This window comes from Oxyura jamaicensis, chromosome 3, assembly GCF_011077185.1.
Source record: "Oxyura jamaicensis isolate SHBP4307 breed ruddy duck chromosome 3, BPBGC_Ojam_1.0, whole genome shotgun sequence".
In the NCBI taxonomy this organism is placed as follows: Eukaryota; Metazoa; Chordata; class Aves; order Anseriformes; family Anatidae; genus Oxyura; species Oxyura jamaicensis.
This window is the reverse complement of record NC_048895.1, coordinates 88,810,577-88,834,896: the sequence shown is the minus strand read 5'-3', so window position 1 is coordinate 88,834,896 and position 24,320 is coordinate 88,810,577. Positions and strand designations below refer to the sequence as shown.

Below are 24,320 nucleotides of genomic sequence, written 5' to 3'. Positions count from 1 at the left end.
TAAACAACATTTGCATACCAAAAACAATTGGAAAACTATATTTATAAATATTGCAAATGAGGGAGAAAGCTAGTTGTTTTTTTTTTTTTAAGCAAAATTTCCACAATGATTTAGTTCTTTTTTTTCCCCTAGTTTTCCATGAAGATGATTTGATGCTATCCTTTCATTTGAAACCATCAGATGTTTTATTTAATTAAAAAATAAAAAAAAAAGAAACAATAGGTACTGAACCATAACATGGATCCGTAACTCTTAACTCAAATACATATTCTCTGTTTCATGCAATAAATCTATTTATCTCTCATGTATGTTCTACACGTGTACATGAAGACTTTCCAGGGAATTTAATTTAAAATCCAGTTCTATGATTCCAAATCAGACTAGAAGACCTAGTATGAAGACCAAAGAGGGCAACACTGGTATGCTCTAGCAATTATTTTGGCTAATAATGGGCAGCATAAAGCTGTGAAGTAGAGGAGTTAGTTATTGCTAATTCAAGTTACTGTTAATTCAACACCTGTAGACTGAAAGAAGCCTTAGATATTTTTCAGAAGTCATTTAAAAAAAAAAAAATCACAAACAAAAAAAAAAACCTTAGAAATACAGTTATGCTGCAATTTGAACAATGGGAATTATCATAGAAGAACTACAGATATAAATAGTTAATAATAGAAATATAATAATTCCAAGGGATTGCACTTAGTTTTGATTCAAAGTACACTCAAGATGTACAGAATCAGTCTAGAAGTCCCCTGACTAGTTTGGCATATGAGGTCATACTTCCAAATTGATAGCAAAGTCTATACTGTTAAAGTCAGCCTGACTCAAGAGTTCTCTTTGACAGAACACTGACATTCACACATAAAAAGGCTCTTGAAGACAGCTTCGACAACAACTTCATAGCTGATAATACTTAAAAAGACAAAATACCAGGGTTATCTTTCTGTTGCCTCTTGACTAACATGTATGTTTGATGCCATCTCAGGCAAAAACTGTTATTGTTGATCTGTGGTTCAAATTTCACTGGTGTCCTTTGGCTAGCACAAACTATAATATTTCTGTTTTCATCTCTTCTCCACTAAGTAAGAATTACTTGGGCAGCTATAAAACGAGCCTAACACGTATTGTGGTAATGGTTTACTATTAATCAAGTGGATCCTGGTACCATCTAGGAACTACTGAGATTTGAGCGCACTATTTAAAGCACTGTGTAGTTCTTAAAGAAAGTTGTAGATGGATTTTTCTGTGTAAAACCAACTGTGCTGTTACCACATACATGCTAGTTTCCCTTTTTACCCTTCTGTCCATCATTACAACTTCAACTCTTTGGCACTTGAACTGCTAAATTCATTGTGTGTGGTTCTGTCTGTTACTTGTTTCCTGAAACCATATAGAAGGCAGGAGAGATGCTACTGCAGGATGTATATTGATTTTACCTATCTTAAAATTCTGTTCCAATTTGAAATCTTACTGTAGTTTTAAGCAGCTACCTTCTTCTATGTGACTGAACTTTTTCAAGGAATAAAAAGTTGTCTCCTAAGGTCTACTAGATTTAATCCTTTGTGGTGCATTTTGGCAGCTGGTATCATTGTCTGCAGGAGGGATGCTTCCACAAAAGATTCCATGTTCAATACATTTTTGGCACAGTCAGGTGGCCATCATGAGTCACTAACGCACCTGCTGCAAATCAGCTTGTTATACTGGCATTCTCAATTGTCCATGAATTCCAGATCTCACTTTCTTATGTTATCATTTTTTGGCAGATAACTATCAACAGGTGTGATTATCAGTGACAGGGAGCATGTAGTGATGATGGTTAAAGGCTTTCACAAAGTCCTTAAAAGGACTTCTTTCAAAGAGGGTGAGATATTTCATGGTTAACAGTTGTTTTTGATTAGAATCAGACTCCTTCCTCCTGCTGTTACTCTTCCCACTCATCCGGAATCTGAAAAATAAGATGAAAACTGCTGGAAGAATACTGACTCTGATGTTATTTTCATGAAATTCTGTGGGAACAGTTCCATAATAGAGCAAGTGACAAACAGCCACATTCCAGCTGGCAGGAGGAAAAAAAAAAAAAAAAAAAAAAGGACGAGAAGGACAAGAAGGGAGGCCGAATGGCTTGAGAAGGAAATATTAAGTGAAGTGGGGATAATAGAATAACAAATATAGTACGAAATGTCAGAGGGAAGTTGAAAGACATAGCATATTGAGAATGAAGAAAAAGAAAAATGAAGTTAGACAGGTAATGGTGGATTTTTTTTTTGATGACAGTCTATGATATTCAACAGAACCTAAGAAGAAGCAAAATTATGTGTTCAGAAGTAAAGAGAAAACATCAAGTTTTTCATGCAAGTTTCGTAAAAAGTGAAGACAAAATGTAAATGAGAAAGAAAAACTCTTGGAAAATGTCTTCTAAACAGCATTTGAACATTGTATGTAAAATAACAATAAATTTAGAAGACAATTGAATCTTTTGGGGAGCTGTCATAATTACTAACTTAAACCAACTATATCTCATAGCAGATGAGAAACTCTTAGTTCTTATTCACTACCTCTGAAATGTTTCCCTTCTAAACAGATCATTCACTGGCATCTAAGCAGTCACCTTTCATTGCTTGACACCTATATCCCGGGGGAAGGGTTTGATGAACTTGTAAACAAGCACTATACTTTGAAGTTGAGATGAGTATGAGGGTAGACATTGCGTATGTGCACAAACTGTAAGAGTTCATAACAGGACTCCTGTCCAAAAATGTGAGTAATTGCAAGGATGTGCCACTTGTACTTTTGCTTTCAAAAGCATTTGTTCTGAAAACAAAATAAAACAAAACAAAACATCTCCCCCTCCACAAAACATTCTGTGAAGCCAGTCAAAGCTTCATTTACCTCCATTTCATTAGAGTATGTTGGATTTATGTGGCAAGGGTTTGGTGGCAGGGGGGCTACAGGGGTGGCTTCTGTGAGAACCCAGGAACTGCCCCATGTTAGATAAACAGCTCCAGCCAGCTCCAAAAGAGACTCACTACTGACCAGAACTGAGCCAGTACCTCTGGAAGAGCAGATTTCAGAAATGGCAAAAACTGCTGAGCAACAGCAGCTGGGAGAGAGGAGCGAGAAACAGCCTTGCAGACACCAAGGTCAGTGAAGAAGGAGAACAGGAGTTGCTCCAGGCACCTGGGTAGAAATTTCCCTGCAGCCTATGGGTCGCACGGCAGAGCAGATCTCCATGCTGCAGCCTGTGAAGGAGCTCCCGGTGGAGCAGGTGGATGTGGCCTGGAGGAGGCTGCAGCCCACGGAGAGCCCCCGCAGGAGCAGGCCTTGCGCCAGAGCTGCAGCTGGTGGAGCGGAGTAGCCCATGCAGGAGCAGGGATATGGGGGGAGTTACCACTCGTGGGGAACCCGTGCTGGAGCAGTTTGCTCCTGATGGATGGACCCCCTGGTACAGAGCCATGTGGCAGCAGTTCTTGAAGAGCTGCTGCCTGTGGGCAGCCCCTGCAGGCTCAGTTCAGGAAGGACGGCATCCCATGGGAGGGACCCCATGTGGAGCAGGGGCAGGGAGTGACTGTGAAGGAGCGGCAGAGACGAAGTGTTAAGGACTGACCACAGCTCCCATTCCTGGTTCCCCGGCACTGCTTGGGGGACGAAGAAGTAGGAGAACATGGATGGGTGTGTTTAGTTTGCTTTTAATTTCTCACTGTTCTAGTCTGCTAGTGATAGGCAAAAAATTGCATCAGTTTCCTTCTGTTCAGTCTGTTTTGCCCGTGATGATGATTGTTGAGTGATCTCTCTTAAACTCTTTCTGTCATATTTTCTTCATCTTGTCCTTTGAGGAGGGGGAGTGAGAGAGTGGTTGTGGTGTAGTTTAGTTGTTCATTAGGGTGAAACCACCACTCAGAGCTGTCAAGTGCATCTACGTCTTGCTCCTTCAAAAAGGTGCATCCATTAGCTGACCTCCAGTAGTAGTATAGTAGTACCTGACCACACAGTCTGATCAATGCTTGCCTAAATATTCCAGTGGGCATGCAAATAAATCCATGACAGACACCTCTGACAACTCAACATTTGGGAACCCTTAACCAGAAAGAGAAGTTGTGCTAAGAATTTATTATCGAAACCTGGAATGCTGACACAAACCTACGTAAAATCTTTCAATCAAGAAGTGTCAGAATTTGAACTACCTTGAGAACATTTTGATTCTTTCTGGTTGTGTGGATCAGTAGGCAGTTGTAAGTCTAGAGGCAAAAGTTAGTCCTGTAGCTCACTGTGGTATGTGGAAGTTGGGGGACTGAACTTCTGAAGGCCCACATGTAGTATTTGCAGAGTTGCAACTTTTTTCAGGGTTTTATGATGATCATGCCAAGGTTTTTGGTTCTGAAACAGCATTGAAACTCCACAAAAATATATAACTTTGTAAAATTTTCTGTGTAATCCAGGGTCTGCATAGTTTCCCTCATAGGTTTTGTTCTTGCTTTAGGCTATGGCTGAAATTAGTAAGATAGAAGACAGATGATAATTTTGAAATGTTAGATGAATTTTAATGAAGTTCAGAGGTTTCAAGAGAAGCTGAAGTTGCATGTAGAATTTTCTGGTCACTTTGTATTTTATTTTGAATTGTTTCATGCAGGAGTAGGTAAATATCAGGGAAAAGTGATTGGGTAATGCTTATTGCAGATATAATAAGCAGAGGCATCTTCAACTTTAAAAAATTATGTTGATTTTAGACTTCCCTTCTCTCTAATTCTCAACCTTGTTGCCAGGAACTGTAAGTCCACACTACATGATATGACTGAGTCTGTAGGAATACAAATGAGAGAGAACATGGCTCCTCTCTCTGCTTTCAGTGTAATTAATATTTACCAATTTTCCATCTGCTATCAAATACTAAAACGTATCTTCCTAAACTGAGAATACCTGCTTTCATGGCTAAAACATACAACTTAGTAAATCTTTATATAGATACAGAGAGTATTTTAAAGATTTTTTTTTTTTTTTTTTTTTTACTGAGGTAAATATATTCATTGTTTTGAGAATGATAAATAAAAATGAAATATCATAAAGAAAGAAAAAAATGAGTTTTATAGTTTTACTAGAGGTTTTCTCTCCCCTTCCCTCCCCTCCCATCCCCTCCCGTCCCCTCCCGTCCCCTCCCCTCCTCTCCTCTCTTGTCTCTTTCCTTTTTTACATGCTTTCATAAAGAAAAACATTCCTGAAAAACTATGTGTCAAGGGAAATAAGTTGATGTTATTGATGTTGTCAGTATTTATTTGCAGTTTGATTTCTTACAATGCTATAACTTGAGAGGAATTCAAGACTAACAGATTCAGTATTGGCCCAATATCACTGCAGTTTGGAGCACTTTTTTCAGAGCTTAATTTGCTTTATAAAAGAGCTAGAACTTCTCTCTGCAACTAAATCTGCAAAACTTCTCTGGAAATTTAAGCAGAATTGTATTCTACAGGAGCATGCTTCTTCATCTCAGCTGGGAAGAGATCCAGTCAGTTTTCTCAGAATTACTTGGGAATGAAATGAGGAAGGCAGCTGATGTCCAAAGACAAAGCTCCCCAAATGATTTTTTCGTCAAATTGCACAAGAACTGGTTTCAATTAAACCACTTTAAAGCAATTTTTCCTCAATGAAGAAGTTGGAAATCTGTTACTTTGTATTCTGAATTTCACTGGTCAGATTTTGAAATCTCCAGAGTAAGATGAAAAGGAACCTGAAGGAATTGGAAGCATTTCATGGATCACTGAGCCATTGCCCTGTCTTTTTAGGCTGTACATTTTATAATCCTATATGAAATAAAATTTCCATCCTTCATGCAGCTCTGTCCAAGAGCATTTCTGGGTTCTGGCTCAACTCTAATAAAATGTGGTCAGGAATTGTAAGACAGTGATTAATCCTTCAGATCTCTGCTTTATGGATGGGGAAAAAAAAAAAAAAAAAAAGGAAAGGAAAAAGGGACTAAAGGACTATAAGCTATGAGGAAAACATAAAAAAGAATGGGGGAAAAGGAAAAAGGCTAGTATCGTAGTAAGCTATTACCTTTATGCTGTTAGTTGGGATGAGACATTGGTGTTCTGCTGCAAGTATTCTGAATGGTAACGGTTTTGATCCCCGAGGGACAGAGTACAGCAGCTGAGACAACATTTAATCCAGCAGATGAAGGTACAGTAAATGCCACAGGCAATATTCAATTTTGCGTGTTAGCAGCAAGGGATAGACATTTAAAAAGTGGAGAAATGGCAACCTTGTGTGATGGGATGTGATGAGAAAACATTGCATTTGTCCTGAATTGGCCTCTTATGCAATTAAGTACTCTTTCTTTTGCTGCTTCTTTGTGATGGAAACAGCTAATCAGTAGAAAAAAAATAAATAAATTGACAGTATAAGCATGTTTCTCACAGAACATAACTAGAAGGGTACTGCATGACACTTGAAAAAGATATATAAAATATTTCTACAGGAATCAGACAGTAGAAACTCAGTGTTAGTGTTAAGGGCCTAAAAAGACATTTCTTCTAGGCCAGAATGCTTATCAGAATGTTTAACACTCATAATCAATCAGTGTTTTACCAAAAAAAAAAAGATTATGGGATAACATCTCCAACTGCAGCACAGTAAAGAACACTTCTTTTTAGCTTTGATTTGTTTTTAGTCCTCTGTTAGTTTTAGGAACTGAAGTCTCATGATTTTTGTCACAAGAAAGAGTCAGATCAGAACTATTTTTTTAGTAAATTCACAGAAGAAGAGATTAAGCCTTCTTATTCTTTCCACTAAATTCATGTAGATATAGGACACATTCTGGAATATGTTCTGTGGTCTATGCTATTTGCTGTGTCCGATTATTCTTCCTGAGCAGCCTCATTATCAGAATCAGTAGAGCAACATTCATAAAGCACCCAAACTACTTTGCCTAATAAAGATTAAAATTTCTTTAATTACATGTAGACCAACAACAATGTATCTATATGAAGCTGTATATCTACACAGTACAAGTTTACTGAGCAGGAGTGTTATTAGTTTGAGGATATACGCAGTTCACATTGTGACAGGCTAGAGAAATGCCCTGTGCGGTACAGCATTATTGATTGATTGTCACTAAAATCTTGAAATAAATTGTTGCCAAAATAAAATAGTGGAAAATAACATCATTAACAAAAATTAGTGTAATATATAACCAACACTTTTATTTGTATCTGGGTCAATTGACAAAAAAAAAGTCCCATGTTCTAGGAAACAACATGCAATATTAATTTCTCTGAAAATATATATTTTTAAATCTCATTGTTTCCCCAGTTTGAAAGAGTTATGGGAATACTTGTTTTTTTTTGTTTGTTTTTTGTTGGATTTTTTTTTTTTTTTTTTTTTTTTTGGTGTGTTGTGTTGTTTTACTGTTCAATTCTGTCCAAACAATTGGGAGGAACAAATTCCCGTTCCTGTGTCCAGACTTGTCCTCTGTCTACAACTTAGCCCCACAGGGGAGGGAAGCAGACATACAAGACAGAGAAGTATGGAGACTTTCCAGGCAGAAACTGCAAGGGACTGGGACTTAGGTACCCTGCCTTGTCTATTTTATCATTTGTCATGTCAACAACATTGTCAGCCAGCCCAGCCAGCCCAGCCCAACCTGAAAGGACAACACACAAACCTAGTGTTTTATTTTAACCAAGAGTATTTCATAACTCTTTGACTGTGAAAATCTTGTTTGTTTGTTTGTTTGTTTTATAGCTTTGCCTGTTGTTTTGATTATAAAGTATTTACAGGAAATGACTTGCTACAATGAAAGCCAGAACAAGGAAATAAGGAGGCACAGCTATTGGAAACTTATATCATCCTTTCTTCATACACACTGAAATTGAATTTTCATTTTAGCTCACAAGTGAACACAACCAGGTACTCTTATTACTAAACTCAGTTTTCACATATGAGAAAATTAGCCGCTGAATCAGCAAAATTGCAGATATTTGGCAGACACTTCAATAGGAGTGTAACTGAGTAAATGTCAAAAATTAAAAACAAGCAAGCGAACAGAAAATGTTTTGTTTCCTTCAGATTTCAGGTTGCTTTTCTCATAGTCAAAGGTCCCACTGTGAAATGAATGTCACTGACAAATAGGCACGGAAGTGAAGGATGGGGAGTGTCAAATATCCCCATCCCCATCCCCATATGAATGTCAAATATACTGGTATAAAATGTATTGCTTGTAGTAAGTGCATCGAGGTTTTGTAGGTGAAGATATTAAGCCAATAAAAATTGGAATAAAAAGAAAAAGAAGTAGAAGAAAAAGAAAAGGAAAAAGAAAAGGAAAAAGAAAAGGGAAAAGAAAGGGGAAAAGAAAAAGAGAAAAAAAAAAAAAAAAGAGTAAAAGGTTTTCCATGCAAAAATCAAGGGTATTTATTTTTTCTAAATCTTATATTGGTATAATATGAGTTATCAGCTCTATCTATCTGCAGAACTTGCTTTGCTTTTATTATCAGACCATGAGGACTTTAGTATTACGTGAATCCTACAGTTTTGGACTTCTCATCCACTCATTTCTTCCTATCACTGAGTGAATTTTATTCTTTTAATACAGTCTAGTGATTACATACAGGTAATGTAAATAATTAAAATCTGCAAAATACTGTAATTTATAGCAAGTCTTTTTGATTTTAAGGTAATGTAAAGCATAACAAATACAGCTCAGAGAATTAGTTTAAAGTAAATTTGGTTTAGTTATGCTTCCTATGACATAACATACCTTTTATCAGGGTAATGAAAGGCACAGTTAATTTTACTGACTGTTTTAAAGCTTCTCTCCTAAGAATTACCTTATAGGGAAAATTGATCTAGCTTTAACAAAAATCTGTTAGACTGAATTTTCTTTTACTTTTTTTTTTTTTTTTCAATAATGATCTTGAACTTGAAAAACAAACAAACAAAAAAACAGCTAGATCCTCACTTTGTATAACTTACGACATATATATATATTTATATATTTTGCTTATTTAAGAGATAAATTAAACCACCAGTGTTCAAACACATTTTACATTTTTTAAGGAGTTCAAACAAATGAATTACATGTGCAAATTACAGGAAACATATTTTGAAATAGAAAGCAAGAATGGAGATTTTCAGTGGTATCATAATTCCAATTCATTCTTCTCATTTAAATAATTTTGGTTTTACTGCTCATGTTTGTTTGCTTGGTTCATAAATGTAATAACTTTTCATTAATATGACTACTAAATCTGAAAATTTTATTGTTGGCCTGTACTTTGGAAAAGTTATATCCCCAGAATATTTTTGGATATTTATCCACCAGGGATTAAATATGCATAGATTTGAAACTGATATTCAAATAGCAATTTTGCAACGTTGTATTTTGTGTTTAGCTTTTGCACAGTTGAACCAATTTGCTTTTTTTTTTTGGGGGGGGGGGGGGAGTTAGACGTCTCCATAGTTGTACTTCGTTTTAGCCTTTAGGTGGCAGCATTTGAGAAGAGTTGTCGTTTTGGGCTTACAACCTTCTAGAATGCAATTCATGAACAAGAATTATAAATAGGTAGGACAAGACATTAAACTTTATTCAGAATCAGTCTCTATCTCTATATGTATAGGTATATATATATATATAGGTATGCAAAACCATAACCTTCTTAACACCTCTCATTCATACTTATTTATGTAGAAAGATATCTACATATATATGTATACATATATATATATATTTGCGAAAGCTTTGAATGAAAATGGAAATGAATGTCTCTGTTTACTGAATGTGAAAACTTTTATTCCTTTTTGTTTGTTTGAGTTTGTGGGGGGTTTTGTTTTGTTTGCCTTTGTTTTTATTTTTATTTTTTAGGGAAAAAAAAGTCTTTTGTCTAGGAAAGGAACAAGAAATAAAGGGCCCTTTGTTCAGGTTCCCTGTTATACCTCTTTTCAGTTATCTTTCAGTCACTTCAGGATAGCTAACAACAAGTGATCAACAGCAGCATTTCAAAAGATCTATCCTGGGCTTTGAGACTGGGTTGTCCATGTGTAGTGCAGAGATATTGTGGGATGTGTAGGGTGAACAATTGTGGGATGTGTAGGGTGAACAACAGTACAGATACATTCTGTTCTAAAAATATACTTCATAATAAATATCAGAGTAATTTTCAGTTTATACGTTAGTAGAAAAAGTGCTAAAGGTTAAAGCATGAAAGAATCTTGTGGCACCTAATTTCCTGCACCAAGGTACTTAGATCATTTCTCAAATATTTTAATGGCAAATTTAATTGCCTAACCCTGTGCATCTAATGCCACTTGCACCTGTTGTACAGCCTCCAAGACATCCATATGGGACTAACAAACATGTAAAGGTCCTGTGGGAGCTCTCTACTTTTTAAATTGTGACTATGTAAGGCATGTAGATGCCTTAATTTTGGATTAAGGTATTCTGTTCCAGTATTTATACTTCTTCATAATGTATGTCATAAGCCTGACATGTGCTAAGCTTAAGTCCATTAAATTGCTTCTTGCTCAATACCTGATAAACATGAAGGCAAATGACTACTGTCCACTTCTTACAAAGTTTATATATTTATTTTTAAGTTTTACCTTATTATTTTCCATCTTCATTGCTGTGTCACTTTTAAGTCATGCTGAAAAGCTATCACCAACTGATGAGTTCTTTTATTTGGATATCAGAACAGAGGTTTTAGGACCATGACAAAATTACAAAATTGATACATTCCTGTTCCCCATTTTATGTGGGAACACGTTGCTCAAACAGGGTAGTTCTAAATATGAACATTGTGGAAGTAGCAACAAAACCAGATTTGCAAGGAAAAAATAAATAAATATTTAATTCATACTTCTCCTTTGATTCTTAGACATAAACATTGTTGTTTTATTTTATTTGTTTCACAGAAACTGAAAGACAGGTAGTGTCAGGTTGCTCACCAGCTGTTGGTTGTCTAGGTCTGTTACTGCTTTGCAAATTACAAAAATTTTAAGTCTGTCATTCTGCCCAATATTTATATATCCAAGAGAGAGGGAAAACAGAAGGGAAAAAAGCAAGCAAACTAACAAATCAAAAACAAAAACAAACAAACAAAACACTAAATGTCTAGCTGAAAGAAATAAGAACTGTGCAGTGATATGAGGAGAGAGATTTCAGGTTAGTGTTTGTCAGAATGTCACAGAAAAATCAGAGTCTAATGAAGGTGTGACCCTGAAATAAATGACATCCTCGTGGACAAGTCTCATTCAGACTTAAAGTGGCCTTAATTCTTTTTAGCTTAATTTACCAAGTAAACTAAAACGAATTAGAGCCACTTTAGTTCTGAATGAATAATTTAGTCCACCAATTTAAGTAAAGTGCTTTGATAGTTATTCATGAGCTATTCCAAGCCTAGCATTTAGACTGTTTTAATGGTCAATGGCTTTAGCCAGCAAGATACACAGTGTACTTGTCCCTTTCATTTGCATTTGCAACCACAAAAACAATCTAAAGGAAGTTGCAGTTATCCCTTCTGAATTTCCACCAATGGTTAATATGTATTCCAGATACATACTTAACCAGGTCTAACATGCTTTGAGGAATCTGCTACACATGATTTAATAATTAATATAGTTTTAAGAGCCAACATTTTATACCGTTAAATATAGTACTTCACATTCTCTCTAATTTCATGCTCAATATGGAAATATATTATTATTATTATTAGGGAATGCATAATTATATATTTAGACAGAAAGCTCAGATGATAATTCAAATGGAGTTATGAGAAGGACTAGTAATACAAGGAGGGTCAGAGCTGCATACATATTGGAATAACAGTATACAACCTTTTTACCCACACTGAGATGCACACACAAGGATATTAGTATGCATATTAGAAGTTATTTCTTTAATTTAGATATTAGCTTTTCAGAGAAAATAAAATGACATCGATGGCTTCATTGTCATGTAGCATATGCTATGTCTTGACTCCTCTGGCAATTTTAAAGATAGACTAATATAGATGGAAAACTCTCCTATGAAGTAATAAAGATTGAAAAAGCTCTCCTATGAAGTAATAAAGATTGAAAAAGAGTTTAGCTGCATTTATGCATAATGCATTTATGTGCATTTTTCTTGATTACTTGCATATTTATAAAAATATCCATCAGGTTTGGCATTAGTAGACTGAAGGTAAGTGGCTTATTGGCAAGTATGACATAGAGTCATGCTTACTGCATTAATAAAATGTAATTATGGCTGTTACTGTATGCCACTTTTTATCCTCTTCATCAAAAGTGTCCTATCACCTGTTCAAAGCATAGAATTATTCAAAATGTGTGTGTCAAAGAACTGGTCCTGAAAATGTATGCTGTCTGTAGGCAAACATCTGCCTATGAGGGCAGGTTAGAGGGAACAGAGATGTAAATGAAGCCATGATTCAGTTGTAGAAATATTAAATATGTTTCTACCATGATTTCAGTAGAAGACGAGACACAATAATATAAGACATTTCCCGTAGGTGAAAAAAAAAAAAAAAAAGTCACATCTTTCCAAGTCAAGTGAAAGCTCTACTTCATTACCTACACAGCTGCTGTGCAGGAGATTCTGTTAAGCTTACTGTCAGATCTTGCTCACATTGTGGAATATATATTTTGGTTAATCTTAAATTGAATTGTTACAAACATTTTAATTGAAATGATATTATGGATTCTTAAAAGTCTTTATTTTCTTTACCTTTGGAAAGAGGGCTTTTCATTTATTTCTTGATGGCAAGTTAGGAAAAAAATATAAAAATCAAACAATGGTCATGGGATAAACATATAATGAATAAGAAAAAACAGATAGTTTTTCTCACAGATATGCTCTACTTTACAAACCATGAACAAAATACATGTAAATTGGAAGTATAAATTCTGCTTGTAAGTGGAGCAAATGTGCATAAAATGTCATAAAGAAAAAAAAAAATAGATCACACAAAACATGTCATTGTTGCAAACTGACTGACAGCTTTGTTACTATGAGATTAAACTAAGATGACTAAGAGCAAAGGGAGTAATGATCTTGACTAAGACAGGTTGAGAGTGGGCAACAGAAGAGAAAGGCTAAATGTGAGGCTGCACCTCAAGTACTGTGTTCAGTTTTGGGCACCTCACTACAAGAAGGACATCAAGGTGCTGGAGCATGTCCAAAAAAAGGCAATAAAGCTGGTGAAGGGTCTAGAGAACAAATCTTATCAGGAGCAGCTGAGGAAGCTGGGGTTGTTTAGCCTGGAGATAAGGAGACTCAGGGGAGACCTTATCGTCTCCCCTTAGCGTCTCCCCTATAGCTTACCTTAAAGGAAGCTATAGCAAGGTGGGGATTGGGCCCTTCTCACAAACACCAAGTGATAAGACAAGAGGAAATAGCCATAAGTTGTGCCAGGGGAGGTTTGGTTGGATATGAGGAGAAATTTCTCTATTGAAAGGGTTGTGCGGCATTGGAATAGGTTGCCAAAAGAAGTGGTGTAGTCACCATCCCTGGAGGGCTTAAAGAATCATATAGAGTTAGAACTTAGTAATATGGTTTAGTGGTAAACTTTAGTACTAGGTTAAAAGTTGAACTAAATGATCTTAGAGGCCTTTTTCCAACCTGAATGTTTCTATGGTTCTAAAGAGCTTTCAACATTACATTCCAAACAGCTGCATTTATCTGCTTTAAGTGGTTCATGTTGGAAAAGATCTCTGGTAAACTGATATCTAGCGACTTTAGTGTTTCAAGATGGTTCTATTTTTCAACACTTTCTAGTTCCTTGCCTGATTTATACAAATGTTCCATTATCCATTTTATCTTACTTTTATGGCCCTATTTTCATAGTATATTTTAGTGTTTATACTTCAGAGTAATACAAGTGGAGAGAACATAACTCTTCCTTCTTTTGGACACAACACTACATAGCAATAGAGCAGGAAATACTCCACAAATTAAATTCTTCACATCTGAGCTGTGCTTCTATCTCAGACTGTGATAGACTGTGAATGTATATGTTTCAGTACATGTGTACTGTTAGTTACTGAGTAGCTGAAGATAAAGTTACCGCACTGTCTAAATTTTCAGTACTGGCTGTTTTTCTATTTTTGCCTATTCTTTGTGCACATTAATGTGTCAAAGTTGCAGTATATGACCTCTCTATCACATGAAATAATTATTTAGCAGGACAGTTCAGTGCATGTTAAATTAAGTAAAAGTGACAACAAATTAATTTCAGATGAACAACAACAAAAAAAAGAACAATCAAAACTTTTCTGCAGGTACAATGTGTGAAACCTAGGGCTATTAAAAATGTCTGGATATATGTTTCTGAATGTTTATGAGAACTGTTTTATATGACTGAGATCTGTATGTCATATGTTAACCATGTGGAGCCTTTCTTTCTTTTTCTGAAGCTTAACAAAGTTAAGTGGACACGCAACTGTAAGCTGCTTTCTCTACAACGAGATTACAGAAAGCCTTTGAGGAAATGGAACTGACAGACCTAAATGAATTTTGGCTTAATGTCTAGTGAGAATGTTTCCTAGTTCTTATTTATAGATTGCTAGATGAGAAATAATTATTATTAATGAATATATTGAAAATACTGCCATTCTTAGTATAATGGTTCTGGAGTAAGTAGGAACTTTTTGAGAGACAAAAGAGAAGAAGGATATAAAACTATTAGTGTGTTCAAAGAAGGGCAAAAAAAAAAAAAAAAAAAAAAAAAAAAGAAGGTGTAGGATCTACAGGGGAAGATATGTGAGAAGTGGCTGAAGTCACTTGGTTTGTTCAGCCTAGAGGAGACTGAAGGGAGGCCTCATGGCAGCCTACAGATTCCTCATGAGGGGAGCAAAGGGGCAGGTGTTGATCTCTTCTCTGGTGACAGCAATAGGACCTGAGGGAATGGCATGGAGCTGGGACAGGGGATGTTCAGGCTTGATGTTAGGAAAAGATTCTTTACCAAGAGGGTGGTTGGGTACTGGAACAGATACTCTAGGCAAGTTGTCACAGCACCAAGACTGCCAGATTTTAAGAAGCAGTTGAACAATGCTTTCAGAAATATGATTTTATTTCTAGGTAGTTCTGTATGGAGGTGGGAGTTGGACTTGACAATCCCTGTGGATCCCTTCCATCTCAGGATATTCTATGATCCTGTGATTGGGACTGAAGTTTAATGGATTCTATCATGAGAGACTTCAATCATATTTACATATACAGAAAAAAAAAAAAAAGACTATCATACATTCCTTTTCATTCTTATTGATACTGAGAATCTTTTCTCATCCTCTTCTTTCACACTCTGAACAGTTAGTGAATGTACAGAATCACAGAATCACAGAATTTCTAGGTTGGAAGAGACCTCAAGATCATCGAGTCCAACCTCTAACCTAACACTAACAGTCCCCACTAAACCATATCCCTAAGCTCTACATCTAAACGTCTTTTGAAGACTTCCAGGGATGGTGACTCCACCACCTCCCTGGGCAGCCTGTTCCAATGCCTCACAACCCTTTCAGTAAAGAAGCTCTTCCTAACATCTAACCTAAAACTCCCCTGGCGCAACTTTAGCCCATTCCCCCTCGTCCTGTCACCAGGCACGTGGGAGAACAGGCCAACCCCCACCTCTCTACAGCCTCCTTTAAGGTATCTGTAGAGAGCGATAAGGTCGCCCCTGAGCCTCCTCTTCTCCAGGCTGAATAAGCCCAGCTCCTTCAGCCGCTCCTCGTAGGACTTGTTCTCCAGGCCCCTCACCAGCTTCGTCGCCCTTCTTTGGAGCCGCTCAAGCACCTCCATGTCCTTCTTGTAGCGAGGGGCCCAAAACTGAACACAGTACTCGAGGTACGGCCTCACCAGAGCCGAGTACAGGGGGACGATCACCTCCCTAGCCCTGCTGGTCACACTATTTCTGATACAAGCCAGGATGCCGTTGGCCTTCTTGGCCACGTGAGCACACTGCTGGCTCATATTCAGCTGACTGTCCACTATCACTCCCAGGTCCTTCGCCTGGCAGCTCTCCAACCACTCATCTCCCAGCCTGTAGCTCTGCTTGGGGTTATTACGCCCCAGGTGCAGGACCCGGCACTTGGCCTTGTTAAACTTCATGCAGTTGACCTCAGCCCATCGGTGCAGCCCATCCAGATCAAGCCTACAATTAGGCTTTTTCCATTTACTGCTCTAGTAAAGTGATAGTTCCTATTCTTTTCAGAGAGCTTGTGTATTCTTACTAGTTGATTTCTTGCAGTTTGTCTGTCTTATTCTAATGCAATTGTTTCTACCATTTAAGACACTGTGTTGACTTAAGTGTTCAGGTTTTGCATCATCATCATATAAAGGCATTTTATACTCACATTTTTCATGTGAATATTTACTTCCAGTATAAACCATAATTTATATCTAATACTTTATTCTAATCCTCATGTATATTTGTAGAAAAAGTACTTTCTCCCAGTGTAAAAGAAATAATAATTATATATTAATAATAATAAAGAATAAATAAATAAACCTACTTCGATACAGATATTAGAGAAAACATCTATAACAAATCTGAAGGAAAAACAAAAGATTTTTTTCATATTATACTTCTTCAAATTTTTCATAATCTAACAAAGATTTGTTCAACTAAAATGTCTATCTGAAAATATTAAAGAAATATATTTTTCTACTCTAAATACAAAACATATATTCAAAGAAAAATGTGGAAATTAGTACTGTTCAACAAAAAAGGATAATATATACAATTTTCTTCTTATTTTTTTTTTCTTAGTTATCCATTCTAAGATACTTCACATGTTGATAAAGATAAGTGTATTGATACATTAAAGTTCGAATCATAGAATCATAGAAACACAAGGTTGGAAAGGGCCTACAAGATCATCTAAGTTAAATGAAACAACACTTGAACCACCACCAGATCGTAAAGTCTTCTTAATCATTGGGGTATTATTAATATTTGGTTTCCCCAATGTTTGTTATCATCTCAATCTTTTCAGTATTTCATAAAGAGAAAATACAAAGCCACAGCTGACCCCTAAAAGTATTAGAATGGCAAGTAATTCTAAGGATGAGGCAGTCTTGCTGAATGACTTCAGTATCTTGGTATGCTGGGCTTTAATAAGAGTAAATTGTTACATATCCTGCTTGTAGCTGTGTCCTGGGAATGTAGGGAGATTAATAGATTGATTAATTACATTAACAGAGAGATTTAGAGAGATTAATATGAATTGGGTATGATGTTGGTGCATAAATGGGGAAAATAGATTAGGTTACAGCCAGTCAGGGTGTAGATAAAAAGTCAGAGCTGGTGGACATGAGGTATTTTAGTGGCCATGTGTAGCACTAGAGCAAACTTTGTGCAGCTAAGAGGCTCTTACTTGTCAAAAAAAAAAAAAAAAAAAAAAAAAAAAAGAGAGAGAGGAAGCAGAGAAAAGCCTTAGAAATCAATTATTTCTTGAGGTCAGTAACAAAAAATTACAAACAAATATATATGCAGATGGGAAAATAAAGCTGAGGAATTCAAATATAAAATGAAGGTCCTCCAGTTCACAGTAGTATATGTAGCATGTAGAGAAAGAATTTTCTAAGGTGGGCCCGAAACTATCACATGAATAGATGCATAACATCATCAAAAGGAAAGATTCTAATTGATACTTATGAATCTTAATCACTGCTGAGATAATTTTCTTCTTAAATAAGGAATCAAAAATATAGAGCTAAACAAAAACAAGCCTCCTGTCATTCTTAAGAAAAAAAAATAAAAATGAAATTTTAAAAATATCTCCATTTGTCTTTATGTTTCTTAGGTCCATCTTATATGTTATATGTCTTATCTCAAAACAATATTGCCTATTACTTTGTTGACTTACAGTAAACACCAATGAGCAGCTCTAGATTTTGCCCCTCCTAATACCCCAGGGCCAGAGTAGAGGCAGCTTCTTGCAGATGTTAACATCATTGGAAAGCCTGTTTGTTGCCATGGTGCACCTGCTATTCAGGCACCTTCAATAGCCAAACTGCCTGACTTGAGAGAAGTGAGAATGTAGCTCTTTTTTTTTTTTCACAATCAGATTTGCTTCCCTAACCTTAATTGTCTAGGTCCAAATGAGACTGTACTTATTCAAAAGGGAGAGAGCACTCTTTTCCAAAACTTGAGTTGTCTCTCTGTCTCCAGGTGAAGGCCACTGAAATCACCAAGCTATAAGCAGGCGCACAAGCCCCCATCAACAATTTTCAGACAGAGCGACTAATGAAGAAATCTTGTTACAGTTTTACCATGACACATACAGATCTCAAGAACCTTGCTGTGCTACGATTGATCAGACTTTGAATAAAATGTCTACCACTGGCACTCTAACAAGCACCCCACAGGCCTCATCTGTCACTGGTTATTTATATCAAAGTGAACTTAGTGTGAGATACAAGCAGAAGATGGTTAGGGAACATTATATTGATGATCAAGGAAAATGTCCTATGAGGCTGTAACTGGCATAGACCTCCAGCTGCAGAACAGTCTCCTACAGGGAAGGCTGACAGTCAGCCAGCAGTTTCCCCCCATGGAGTACTGCCATAAGTGGTGTGGTCCAACAGGATCATAGGTCAGCTCTCTGCTCGAGTCACCAAAGGAAAACAGAGCAGTGGAGACAAACATGCACTATTTGCCCTTACCATTATAAAATCATTTAAAAAACAGTGTTCAGAGATGTGGAGTTCCTGGTTAGGAGCAAAAGCTGAAGAGCTGGATCATTGCTGTGTCCTTGACAACATCAGGGAAAAAAAAAAAAAAAAAAAAAAGCCATATTTCATCTGATAGTTCGTATTCTTTAACACGTTCAGTGATCAAGTGTGAGTATAATAGCTCTGTAAAGTCAAATAGCTCTGCTTTCATGTAGGTTCAAAAAAAGAAAAAAAAAAAGCAGCTAATATGTTTGCTTGTGCAACAGTTATGAACAGCAGCAGAATACTTATGAATTCCTGCATTATCAATTGTAATTCCTTTTACCTAATGAAACCTAATGCTGACAAACAGCATCATCAGTAGCTTGGACATGATAAAAATTCATAGCCATGAAGTATTATGCCACATCTGAAGATAACATGACTGCTTTTAGGTACTTATTTTCCAGGTACCTCAGTTTATTCATTCTCAACACATACCAAAACCTGCAATTTTTCCACCATGATGTAAGTACATGGAATAGGAAATATAGGCAGATACATTGGTTTCAAAGATTCTTAACGGCTATCTCGTACTTGGTATTAAGTTTGAAGTTTTCATTTCTTAACATTATTATGGGGTGGGATGAGCAGGTCTCAGACTTCTTTATTATGTGGTCATTGCCTTTAAAATTTTATCCATATATGTTCTCTATGTAATTATCATTCTTCGATTACATCCTGTGTAATTATGATTCTCTTATTTTTTTTCACTAGGTAAAGTTGTTGCTATTATTTTTTATTATGAAGAAGTCTAATGTCATAATTTGCTTTTACTGTAAATCCTAGTTTGCTTGAGTAAATCTTTTTTTTTTTTTAATCCGTTCACTGATACAATTTCTAGAATAGAAATATTTGATTGAATAGAAAAATATTTGATTGAATAGAAATATTTGATTGAATAGAAATATTTGATTTGAATAGAAATATCAGTAATATTTGAGACTGAATGAAATGTGTAAATCAAAAAGGGCTTTTCTTCTATTTTCAGCATTTTTTGTTGTTTATTAGAATTCAAATTCAAGATGTAGCAATAATAATAAAAAAACTATTTTTACAAAATACTATTCTTTTTGGTTTTTGTCTTCAACAATTAGCTTAGTTCAGTGGCTGTCCTTAAAACAGCTTTTTTATTAAAGAGGCTTTTTTTATGACAAATATCATCTACTACCCACTGGAATGCACTGGTACAGTACTAATACAATCAGTCCTGAATTATGTTTAATATGTTCATTTGCTTTGTATTGTTACAGTGAACCAAAATAATCACGTGCAATTGTTAATGACAATTTTTCTTCTAATAGAAGTTAGTTAGCTTAGAAGTAATAGTAAATAATTATGTAATGAGGAATTATGCATATATCTATATATAAAACATACTAGAAGATTAATTAGGCAGAATGGTTAAAAACTGCTGTTTCAACTTCATCCTCTGAGGATGCTCTGAACTAAGTTCATATCCAGCAGAAACCCTGATGATTAACTGTTCCTCTGTCTTTCTTGAGCCTATAGAGTCCTCCCACATTGAGCAGAACCAGGCTGACATGTATGTGTGTGTGATTTCTTTCCTTCTGAAGAGTTTCATCTTTGTTTTTTTTTTTTTTCTTATTTCATTTTTTTTTCTCTTTTCATTTTTTGACTAGGCTGACCTTCTTTAGATGAATTAAGATAATATTCTTAAGACTCCTGCTTTTCCTGATGGCCTGAAGCCCGCAGCAACCTCTTTTCTGCTACTCCAAATTTTGTCCTACAAGTAACTTTGTAGATTTCCAAGACCTATAGGCAGATCTACTCCTTGAAGAGAACATGAAAGTAACCCAAGGGAACTCTCTCTCAACAGTTTGCAGCTGGAAATAGTTGGTTTATTACAAGTTGGTCAGAAACTCTCCCTATACCCTCAATTTTTAAGTCTTTATTTAGAAACCCTAAACTATATTTTGTCTACCAGACTTTGGGAGTTAAATGGCTATCTATAAAAATAGCTATTTTTCCTAGCTATTAGCTCCATTTCTAGATCTACAACTAACTAGTCTGTGGGACTGTTGAGGGACTCAAAACATTTATCAACTGTAAATAGGAGCTCAGGGATATGTCCCTCACACGGAGTTATCTCTAGGCCTAGCAAGAATTATCTGATTTAAAAATTAATAACTCATTTATGTACTTCATATACTGTCTTCTTTTCAGACTAATGTTCATGAATTTCCTGATTGCTATTGGCATTTGTCTAGAAGACTACCAGTAGTCTAGAAATCACATATAGTCTTTTTTCTCTTCACAAGTATTTTACCATTTTAAATAAATTTTTGCTTTTTTAACAGATCATGTCACAGAAAACCAATAATAGTAGAGTAGTTAACATTCCTAAATACAGCTTTGCATGTACTTGGTTCATACAACCATAACATTTCATACCAATAATGATAATGGTCTTTGGGGTAGTAAGAGAACAGCAGAGGGCAGGAACAACAAATTATTTTCTCCCAACTGGCACTTTTTCTCCTTGATTATTGCACTGTTACATCTTTTAGTATCGGGCATAATTAATTGTCATTGACTTTTAAAAGACATAGAGACAAATCTAAACTGACTTCATCATGAATGAGGATTTAGTGAGATCATAGTTAGCAGCTCTAGTATTCCTATAATCTAAAGGATTAAATTGTATGGACATAAAGGAGTCTAACAGACAGAACATGGAGATAGGAGCTGGAAAATAATAACTTATTATTCTAGGTCTGTCAGTCCTGTATGCTGCTCCCAAACACAAGAATTACTTCCTCTGGAGCCAGTGCTGCTCACATGCACATTTAATGCATGTGCATGTGTAAAGTGAAAGCATTGAGCCATTTGCAGGTGATGACTTTGACGCTCAGTATGAAAACCAGAACATGACAGAGTGAGACATCTATTCTTTTGATTTTTTTTAATTGAAATGCACCACATAAAATAAGTAAATTATATGTAAGTGCTAACTGTGATTACCAGTATAAGGGGCTGCATATTAGCTTTAAGGGCTTATTTTCTGATGCAATCTAGTACATAAAATATTGGATATTTTTGTCTGTTGGGAACTTGTAATGATTTTTAAAAATATATAAATTACATGGAAGAAAGAAGTGGGAACAGCTGTTCTATGGCCTAACCTCTATACATGTGCTGTCATGTGGCACCAAGCCCTTTTCCCAGAGGTAGATCTTGTGCACCCAGACTATCCTTTTGAGATGTTTTACATATGTTAGCATGTGGGCGTTTGTATAACCATGTCTTGCATCAATGGGTTCTGCAATTATCCTGGGAAATAAACTGCTCTGACTGTAGATAGAACTACCTGAGGGCTCCAGAGTCAGTTCTGGCACAAAACACTCCAATTCAGTCAAGCTTTGCAGAGCTGTTGCTGCAACATTTTCAAAACCTTCATTAAAACTAATGGAATGTTACTTGTGAAACCAAGGATTCCTTCAATCGTTTTTAGTGGAGTTTACTACTTACATATCAAGCAAATAATGTTTTCTAAAGCAAGAGTTGTATTTTCATCTGCCAAAAGTTGTTTCTAAAATCGTAATATTTTAGTTTTTAAAAATGCCTTATTTATGCTGAGACGAGAATGAAGTAACCTGTCTTTGTATAAATAAAATAAAATAACATTCAAATATATCCTTTAAATATATATATATATATATTCCACGGGATCAATACAGCATGTGTAGTCTCTTGTGTTAGGTCTAAAACTAGGATTCTTTTTCAGTGATCTTCTGAGAAGAGTAGCTTGTGAACTTCAAGATTATCTTTTCAGGCTACTCTTAATTGAATATTAATATCAGAATGAAGCATATAATACATACTGTGTAACTTTTGTGGTTGACATAGTCAATGTTCTTTGATTTTTCTGAAAGGAGTTTATAATCTTACCTGCCCTATTCAGTCTTTGAAGTTAATTGTTAACTACTTAACTGAATGTGAAATATGTCTAATTTGTTTGTGTGGTGGTGGAGCCATGACAGTTTAAGACATAAGCAATACAGGTTTTGTAGATGGTAGTAATAAATCTACTAGGAGCTCTGAAGTTTGATGCTTCTATTTCAGAACCGAAAGATTGTACACCCAAAATCTGACAATTTTTCCCCTATACTGCAGTTGATCTAAAACCATGTATTACCTTCATCTACAAACACTGCCTTCATTCCTCAGTACTTATTGTTTTTCATTTTCAGCCTATAATGTATATTGGATGGCTGTGACTAGACATATCATTTTTTAGTTCTGATTCTGATTCCTGATTGGACAATCAGAATAGATACTGTTAGGTGTGTAGTGAGCATAATTTAATTTATTGATTCAGAATTTGTTTACCATAAATATTCCATTATGGTTGTGGTTTACCATAAATATTCCATTACGGTAGACTGTATTTGAGAACACTTCTTTCAGGTAACTAAATCATCAGAATATTTTCAGAGAGCCAACACACAAGAGCAAAATCATAACTAGAAGCAAATTAAATTTTTATGTTTGAGAATATCTTTGTATAAAATATATTTTTGTAGCTACTTCACTGAGCTCCCTAGAGACCCCATTCTTTTCCAGCCTAGATCTCTCTCTTTTTTTTTTTTTTTTTTTCTAAGGGAGTGGAGCAGAAGCAATGGGAGAGAATTGTAGGATATTTATAGACAGATGTGCAAAGTGCACATAACTGCAGAGAGTATTCAAGAAAAAGGTTCATACCAGGAGCAAGATGATGAGATTCCAGTCTTAAAGTTCTTTTAGGCATCCACAGTCCACATACCAGTTGTAGATCTCCAGTTGTTAAGAGAAAATCTGTTTGCATGAAGTAGAACACCACTAACTTCAGAATTCTCCATGTCATTTTAGTTCATGTCCATAGGTTATTTTAAGTATGTGTTTACATAAGCTATGGTCAGAGATCACATCTTAAGTAGTATCTCAAGCTTCACGGTTCCAAGTCCAGAGATAAGCATCTTCACTGAAAAATCTATACTTGCAATCTCCAGACATTCATATATTTTGGCTATCAGCACCTTTTCTTCAGATGGTAGACCATGATGAGACAAGACAGGCAGTAGGTAACTACATCTCATGTTATGCTGACTAACTGAAATTAGTTACATTAAATGTATTTTGTGCAGCAGTCAGGGAATACACATTTTTCAAGGATCCTAAAAGGTGGTGCACCAACTATGCATTTCTTAGCTCAAATCTACAGTTGAACAGTTCATTTGCTTTTGTAGAGTCATTGCATAGACAACACCAATCAAACAAGTGAACTATGTGTTCCTCTCTGAATCAATGGGCCACAGAAGTAGAAAGGATGTGCCAGCAGATGACCTCAGATGTTTTTTCTTGGTGTGGATTATGCAGTAAGAGTCAGGAAGAACACTGCATTTTACCCTCAGTGTGTTTTCTGAGTCTTTAAACCTATTCAATAAATCCCTGAAATGAGAATCTCAGAGACCTAGAAAAGTGTGCTTTTACTAAATCCAGTGAAAATATCTACTGGATTTTCAAAAACACTTTGCACATCTAGGTCCAACTGATTATTATTGATAATTTCTGGCTAAATGTCTTAGGAGCTTTACTTCTTAAAATCTTGTGCATCTATTTCCTGAAG

The 24,320-nt window shown here is 35.8% G+C and overlaps 1 protein-coding gene and 1 long non-coding RNA gene across 7 annotated transcripts in view; both read left to right on the top strand.

The window, feature by feature from the left end:
* The window catches only part of LOC118165036, a 17,912-nt gene extending 12,597 nt beyond the window's left edge, over positions 1–5,315 (top strand). The window contains exons 2-3 of the long non-coding RNA XR_004749826.1: positions 3,899–3,902; positions 5,305–5,315. This is a non-coding gene — a long non-coding RNA (uncharacterized LOC118165036). The remainder of the gene's footprint in view (positions 1–3,898; positions 3,903–5,304) is intronic.
* ADGRB3 (adhesion G protein-coupled receptor B3) overlaps positions 1–24,320 on the top strand; it is a 467,103-nt gene that overhangs the window by 157,463 nt on the left and 285,320 nt on the right. The window lies entirely within an intron of this gene.